Source organism: Gossypium hirsutum, chromosome D02 (assembly GCF_007990345.1).
Source record: "Gossypium hirsutum isolate 1008001.06 chromosome D02, Gossypium_hirsutum_v2.1, whole genome shotgun sequence".
In the NCBI taxonomy this organism is placed as follows: Eukaryota; Viridiplantae; Streptophyta; class Magnoliopsida; order Malvales; family Malvaceae; genus Gossypium; species Gossypium hirsutum.
Genome location: NC_053438.1, coordinates 46507750 through 46517042, shown reverse-complemented (window position 1 = coordinate 46517042; position 9293 = coordinate 46507750). Strand labels below are relative to the sequence as shown.

Below are 9293 nucleotides of genomic sequence, written 5' to 3'. Positions count from 1 at the left end.
TCTTCTTTATTAAGTTTTCTAAATCAATTCATATATATTTAAATCATTTCACATATACAAATCATGCTTCATTAATACAAAGTTCGGATCGTATGAAATTCAAATGCATGGCCTTTGAATGCCTAAAACATTATTGACCACAAAGAACAAATTATTGTATACCAAATTCGCATGCTTTATAATCAATTCAAAGTACATATACCGAACCATTCAAGCATAATAAAGTTGCATACTTTGCCATTACAACTAAATCAAAATAACCAATGTATATTCAAACATATAATCATCTCATACATAGCATGCATTAAGACATCCATTAATTCAATTTCATTTATTTAACAATTACCAAACATATCATATACTTAGCCATTTTAATTCATTTCAAGATTATGCGCATCAACTATAATAATTTAAAGCATCTTGAACACAAATAACAACCAATATTACATTTATTTCACATGCCCAAATACCATAGTTAGAATACATACACTTAACTAATAAATTAACTACCTATTCGGTCATATAAGAAACCTTATTTACTTCATATTTATATAATCATGCCATACACATATCACATATTTTAACAAGCCAAATATGTTCATACTCATAATTCATTATTTACCATTTAGCAGCCAAACCTTTATAATAAATATATATACAAATACATTATAAGCTTATAGATACCTATAACATAAATCCAATACTTGTCCATCTAATATCAAATTATTCAAACCGAAACACCTATTCATCCCCACTCACAAACCATACCATATAATGCATTTTCAAATAATATAATTACAAAACCGAATGACCTTAACATATTCATTACTCATACCCAATTTATTTAAGTTAAATCATATCAAATCATCATAACAAAACATACTAAGCATATCATACATATATATATGTAACACATAACCAAAATCACTTAAACTTAACATTATTTATCTTACTAAAATACATCAAATATACCTCATCTACCTTATTGCCGAAACACATGAACAAAACATTACCATATATATATGCCATACCATGTGATTACTATCCATATAAGATTAAACCATGACCAAAACAAACTTAAGCCATAATTAAACCAAAACCGAACACAAGTAAGGAAATTAAGCCATTTTCGCATGGCTTTTATACAAACACTTTCGAATTAAACTAACTCCAAAGCTGGCCTATACATGCCATAATTTTCAAAGAAAAATTTCAGCTTATAAAATACCGAGGTTAGTCGATAGTGTGATAGACTTTGCTAACGATTCCCGAGCTCGTAACTTGACTCCAAAATCTATAAAACAGAGGTAAACAAGAACACACCCAATAAGCTAGTTAAGCTTAGTAAGTCATAAACAAAAGAATCATGAATTCATATACACAATTTATTCATAGTAAATATTGATAAATTATCATAATCTCATATATATATATTTTTTATAATTTCAATATCAAATCATGTATACTTTGAACCAACTTTCTTTTGATCAAATACTCATTTATGTATATTAACATATTTTTTCTTCACCTTATGCAATATATTAACATCACAAGGCCGAATTTGTATATAATCGCATAAACTTGCACATAATTCACATTAACATGTATCATTATATCAATAATTCAATCATTCAACTTACCTTACCTTCATAACTTAGTATATGTACATACCTGAACCTTTTTATTTGATTTTACATTCGATCTTCACTTAACATTGCCCGTTGAACCGTTCGAAATTAAAAAGGATACGTGGATAGTTGGAAGGCTCGTACAATGCCAACGTCCCGGATGTGGTCTTACATGTAATCACATATCGATGCCACTATTTCAGACAGGGTCTTACACGTAAACACAAGTCGATGCCAACGCCCCAGACGTGGTCTTACACGAAAACACATATCAGAATTCTATGTCATGACATATGTATCCTAACTATTCCTAAGGTTCGTACGGGGCTTTCGGATAACGTATCTCGATCGAATCGAACATGAAATAAAACTTCCTAGCTTATCACACATTCAACCAATACACATATATATATCCACAAAATTCAATTCAACAAATAACATTTATACATTTGCAAATTTAACAACATTTATATGCTTATAGACTTACCTCGGATATCGATGGACGAAATAATTGGCTATTTGTTTATTTTTGTTTTTCCCCAATCCAGTTCCGTTTTCTTTGGTTCTTGATCTAAGCATATTAAAATTCAACCCTTTTATTCATCAAATCATTCGATTTAATCCAAAAGCACATAAATGGGCAAATTACCATTTTGCCCATGACATTTTACACTTTTTTCAATTTAGTCCCTATTGCATAAAACTCAAAATACACAAAATTTGCATATATCATGCTGGGGCCAAACATTCATAGGCTCCATACAAGTCCATATATTTCATTTATTTTACATTTTAGTCCCTCAAAATATTATTTTTATAATTTAACCCTAATTACTCAAATTCACCAAAAATCCAAAGACAAAACATATTAATCTAACACTTATATTTCATAATTCATCAAATATCATCATAAAACTCATAAACTCATCAATGGCACATCTCAAAATCTTCATCAAAATAAAAAATTCAAGCATGGGTCTTGAAGTATTCGAAGCAATGATTACAAAAACATAAAAATTATCAAAAACCGAACAAAAACTAACCTTAAATCAAGCTTCAAAGAAGGCCGAATAGCTAGGTTTTTCTTCTTTTCTTTTCTTTTCTTTAGTTTCGGTTAGTAGATAAAGAAATAAAAGATGATAGTGGCTTTTATTTGTTTTATTATAACATTATAATATAATATATATTATAACCTTTATAAATAATATAAAAACTATATATTATAAGCATAATGTCGTCCAATACCTTTTCAATGGTCAACTTGCAACATAAAACCTCCATATTAAAAGAACAACCACTATTCGACCCTTTTAGAAATAACAACTAAATTTTCATTTTATGCGATTTAATCATTTTATTTAATCGGACACTCAAACGACGAAATTAAAGCACAGAATTTTCACACAAGTAAATTCACACATAATAAACACATAAAATAATTTTAAAATATTTTTCTAACTCAGATTCGTGGTCCCGAAACCACCGTTTCGATTAGGGTCAAAATCGGGCTGTTACAGCTGTGATCACAATGGGTGATCATAAGGGTAAGAGTATTGTGTCTTCAAAGTGCAAGGGTAAGGGAACGATCACGGTGTGTGTGATTGAGTAGGTTCACTTTGTAATTTTTGAAGAGAGTGCATATTTCTCACCGAGTTATGCTCCATAGAAGAGAAATCGAACAACGTAAAAGCTTCTTCTGTTTTATGTGTTTACTATTATTCATTTAGTGCCTGGAGAAGTGCACACCAACTTAGACATCAATTTAGTTTAGGGTGATCATTCGATTGAATTAAGTAAAAAATTTCGAGTTAATCGAGTTGACGAGTCCTACTTTGTAACGACTCGATAGTCACGGGTGTCAGAAAGTGCATTTCTAAGACTCCGTTATCGTAAATCAGACTCGTAAATATTTATTTAGTTGTGTAGTTAATTAGGTTTTGGTTAGGTGAATTTGCATGAATTGAGAGTAATTAGGTATAAGGACTAAATTGCATAAAGGGTGAAAGTTGAATTATAGATTAAAGCAAAAAGTTAAAAGGCCTAAAGAAATAATTTTGCTATAGTTTATAAATGAGGCGGCATAAGGGTGAAATTATTATAAAATTTTAAGTTAAAATATATATCATAATATGTTACTTAATATTTAAGTAAATATATATAATATTATAATAATAAAGTAAATATAATAAAACCAAACAAATAAGTAAATGAATAAAGAAAGAAAGAAACAAAACGAAACGAAACAGAAAGGAAAGAAAGAAAAGAAAAAAAAAGGAAAGAAAGAAAGGAGAAAGACAAGGCTAGGGTTTCAAAGTTTCCAAGTTCAATTGGTTAGTCAATTTAGTCCATTTTTCTTGTAATTTTTATGTTTTTAGAATCTTGGTGTTAAATACTACCCGACCTATGTTGAAATTTTAGCAATTATTGAGTTTTTAAATGTTATTAATGTTGAATAATTTTAGTATTAGTGACTAAATTGATAGATTTTTAAGTTAGGAATGGAAAAGGAATAAATTGTAGAATAAATTGTAAATTTTGAGTAATAGGGACTAAATTGTAAAAATTTCAAAATTTAGGGATTTAAGTGAAAATAGAGAGTTAAATTTAGTTTAAAGTGAAATTTGTATAAAAATATAGGATTAATTGTAAAGAAATAAAGTTAGTCTCGGTTTAGGGACTAAATTGAAAATTAGGCAAATATTGAGTCAAAAATTGAAATATTCAACATGAAATTGAATTGGGTTATATTGATGAATTTTAATTGTTTTAATTCCGTAGCTAACGTCGTACCGGAATCCTCGACTAAAAAGGGAAAAGATAAAGTCGACATCAAATAGCTCGAAATTTCTGGTTTATATTTCTATAATCCGAAACTAGTTATTAATTGTTGTATTTTTTATTTAATACATATGGTAAGTGTTGAGGTGAGTATTCAGCACTTTGACATTGAATTGAATTAAAAGTTGATTGAATGGATTGAATTGATATATATTATGAATATATTGATTATTTGAATTGAAATGAATATTAATGTGAAATTTGAATATTGGATATTTGTTGCATTTGGAAAGTGAATTGAAACCCTATTAACTGTATCGGGTTGAGTCGGATATAGATGGCATGCAATAGGATTGGAAGAGTTTAGGGATTTCTTTGACTTCGAGTCGATGAGGCACTGGGTGCCAATTTACTTCGGTTTAACCGATGAGACACTGGGTGTCAATTTACTACTTCGAATTATTCGATAAGGCAATGGGTCCAAATTGGTGTGTTGGTTGAATCCGTGTATTCGTCCGAGTCTGAGTCGTGTTAATAGGGGTAAATAAATAATAAAGTTTTATAATTGATATTGAAATGGCATGGTATTAGAAATGGAAGTGATATACTGAATTGAAAATAGAATGTGAAATATGTTGGCAATACATGGAATATATGAGTTATATACTCATGAATTGAGTATGGTATGAAATGATGTATTCATGAATTGAGTATTGCATGACTGATGCCATTGTACGAATAAATATGGTTTGATATGTGAATAACCATTTGTATTGCAATTGTGTGAATTAGGATATTGTTTAATAAATGAAAATGATAGTTATGATGCTAGTCATTAATATGTCCTTATAATTCAATTGTGCCTATTATATTATCTTGTCTTTAAATATTCGGATTATAGAAATATCACTGAGTTTTTACCCAGCGTATGGTTTTGTTTTTCGTGCCCAGATTAGGTACAGTGATTTTGAAGAGTTGTAATTGAGGTTTTGAGCATCCATCTCATCACTTCTCCAAGTGCCAAGAGAGTATGTTTCAAAATTTTGAATAGAATGACATGTACTTAGGAAGATCAAGTATGTTCCAAGTAGTAGGGACTAAAATATAAGTTATGAAAACTTTATTTTTTTTAATGTTCAAATATATTAGTGATTAGCTAAAATCACTTTGGCACCAAATGTAATATCCCTATATCAGGTTCCTTGGGGCGAATCGGGTATAGGGGTGTTACATTTCACCCTAGCTCGATTTGAATGTTTTTTTTTTAATAGAGTCGAGTAAATTTGTTTGAGTTAAATTAAAAAGGTTAAACCTGTCAAATTAACATCTTGTTACCAAATAACTAATTCTATTTTAGAGCATATAAATTTAAAACCATATATATTTGAAAACTCTTTTAAAGCAAAATATGAGAAAAAAGTGTAGTATGATAAACTTGAATAGTTAATTAATTTATTTAGGTTCCCGGAATTATATTTTTAGAATTTTTTTAGCATTTTTTATATTCTTTAGAATTTTTTAAAAAATATAAATTTTGGAATTTTTATAAATATTTGGATTTTTAAAAATTATTTTGAATTATATTGGAACTTTTTAAATTTTTTTGTTGAGAAATAGACAAATTTGCTCATTTTCGAAATAGAGTAGGGACTAAAGGAGCATTTACACCAATCTATTATTTGAGTTATTCGAATTACTTAAATTATTCGAATTGTAGAGTTCAATTCTACTCAAGCTCAAATTACTTATTTGAATTAACTCAAAAAAATTGAATAACTCAATCTTTTTCAATTTTTTGGAATGAATCAAATTTTTGTTCACCCATTTACTTTTGTTGTTTGTGTTTTTAGCAACAATCTTTTTGCTAACTAACTTAATCCCTCCCTAAAATATTTTAAGAAAACGTGGCAATGAAATCCTTAATCATTTCCACTTGCAATTTATCAAAGGCGAATGAAGTTGGGTTGAAGGAAAGGTACGGAGATAAGAATTTTTTAATTTGTAAATATGTGTTTTGTTTATTATAATTTTTATGAATTTTTTATTTTTTTTACATAATCATAATTTAAAAAAGGTTTTTATAATTTTAAAATAAATATGAATTTTCAGAGTTTTTTCTTATATTTTTAGAATCTTTTAATAAATTTTCAAAATTATTGTTAAAAATATTGTAAAAGTACCAAATTAAATGTTTTAGCTATAGTTCAAGGATCAAATTAGATATTAACTCTTGAATTAATGTGTTATCTCACTTTTCCGTTAAGATTGTAACAACCATTAACGAACGAGTGACCAAAACATTATAAGTTACTAGTTTTAGTGACCAAAATGTAATTTTTCATACTTCAGTGATAAAAAAGAAAATTCTATCAAATTTAATAACCATTTTTGCTTCCCAAACATTAAATAGGAGAATAAACGGCTTTAACTTGCTTGAACTCACATCCTTCCACACTAACAAGAATATTGAGTTTTTAGTAAAATATTATTATTGTCTTTTAATTTTATTGAAACTAGATTTTATTACCAAGCTTTTCTCGGATCTAAAAATTAAAATTAAATTATAATAAATAATTATTATTTAAGTATCTAATATTTATATTTTTTGTAATTAAATTTAAAAGTACGTTCTAGTAATTATAATAAATTACGCAAAATATAAACTAAAATACGAAGTATATGATTCCTTCAACCTCTTTACATAATGCTATTCAAATAAATACTTTGAATAAACTTGTTTAAATATAGCATTTAAAATAAAGCAAATATAGATCTTAAATAATTTATTTATTTTTCAATTGTAAGTTGACATGCATGCTTATCAACTCTCCAATTATATAAAATATTTATTTAAATAATTTGATTTTTTTAGCTTTCTTTCTAATTCGTCCAACACAAATCATAATATGTACTACCTCTTTTAGATATATAATTTAAAAATAAAATAAAATATTTTTTAAACTAAATCATAAAAATAATTAATTTAAATATTTAAAATCATTATAATAATGAGCTTAAATAATACTTTAATGTTTAAAAGTAAAACAAAAATTAAAAAAATATATCCATTTTCCCCTTTCCCTTTCCCTTTCTTTTCTCTCTTTTTTCTTTTTCCTTTCTCTTTCTTTCTCTTCACCAGCTGAAATACCAAAAAGGCTCGTCTTCAAAGCCTGTTGCACCTTAGCCCAAATTACCAGCCTTTAGCTACAGGAAGAGGAACCATATATATATATATATATATATTTCACATTAGCTGGCGAAAACCTAAATGACACCTCCCTCCATTAAAGTTGAGGTCTTCACAAGAGCAATGTCCTCAACATTTTAACTCCCTCAATAAGCAAACAAGTTAATTGATTCAGGGCAAGTCACCATAATATTTCCCTCGATTGGGGTAATTGCTATTTATACCTCATCGGCTATAACTTTACCCGTGAGCAACATTTTTGCAGCTTTGGCCCCACGGATGTATGCTTATATGATATGTAGTATGTTTGAAGGACAAGTGTTGAATCTCTCCTTTGTATGAAACACAAGTGGGGTCTCACTTGATTTATATCAATCTCATCACCGATTATTTAGAAGACTATCATGCTCCTTAAATGACTAACCATACAAAACAAGCACAAGTGTCATGACCCAATGCCAAGAGATGGACATCTTCGCCTATAAAAAACTATTCTTGGCCTTAGGAAATCTATATCTTTTTCTTCAACCTTCCTCTTACATGTCATATACTTCTTCCTTCTTTTTTTTTTCAATGACTTTTAACGTCTCACCACAGTGTAAACCATCTCCTTTCTCTTTCTACCTCTTTTGACCATCAACGTTATTGAATTAAGGACCACCAAGTATTTTATTTGATAAATTTATTTAAAATTATTTTTAATGAATAAATGATAATATTACCGTTAAGTGTTAATCTTTTATAAAACAAAAAATAAGAATGTTATTGTCTCAACAGCATTAAACCTAAGAATCAACAAAGTGAGAGATTTTTCACATGAAAGCTGGGTGCATTGTAGCTGCCTGTAGAAGTCATTATCAAACAGCTGTAGTTTTCGAAATTGTTTTGAAGAAATGTGAATAACATGGGTCTTGAATTGCAGCATTAGGCAAACAGAGCAACCTTCACAAAACAAGATGTAAGAACAAGTGTTCTATGTATGTTGGAATATTTTATATTTATGACAGAATTCCAGTACTGTCTTTGTTTTCACTACGTCGTACAACCTGAATTCATCTCCAAATGTTTCACAATCCATCATGCATGCGAAAAAAAGATTCAAGCAATTGGAAAATTTAAATACCTTCAATAACGAAAAGAATATGAACTTAAACATTATTCACAGCAAAACATACAAAATTCAATAATATAAGCCAACTTAGAATCAGTAATGATAGGTGCATCACAACTGCCTCCGTAGCATAGTGGTAGTGCGTTCGCTTCGTAAGCGAAAGGTCGCGAGTTCGATCCTCGCCGGGGGCTTAAATTTTAAATTTTATATCAGTTTCAACTAAAAGCAGTCACGCAACGTTGCCAGAGAATCTGAGGGCATTAATTGCTTTGTCCTTTTTCCCTTGTTTTGTATGGTCGCTGTCCCAGTTTTGTATGTTCTTTTGGGCATAACATGCTAAAATGTAAAAGTTAGAACCTAGGATGAAATTAAAATTTTTTTGAAGATGTTAAAATACTTAAAATGACTTGTTATTTTTAAGGGAGTAAAAAAAAAATTAAAAACTAAAACAGATTAAATCAAAGTATAAACTTTTAAAAGGGTTTAAATGGATAGGGTAAATTACCTAATTGATTATCTACTTTTAAGATTTTTTTATTTTGGTCACTCAAAATGAAATCCTTAGAATTTCATCGTCTAACTCTTGAGG

At 28.4% G+C, this 9293-nt stretch overlaps 1 non-coding gene across 1 annotated transcript; it reads left to right on the top strand.

Annotated features, from left to right (window-relative positions):
• The first annotated feature begins 8823 nt into the window (after positions 1-8823).
• On the top strand, positions 8824-8895 carry TRNAT-CGU (transfer RNA threonine (anticodon CGU)). Its single transcript has one exon. It is a non-coding gene; the product is annotated as a tRNA-Thr (tRNA).
• The last annotated feature ends 398 nt before the right edge of the window (positions 8896-9293 follow it).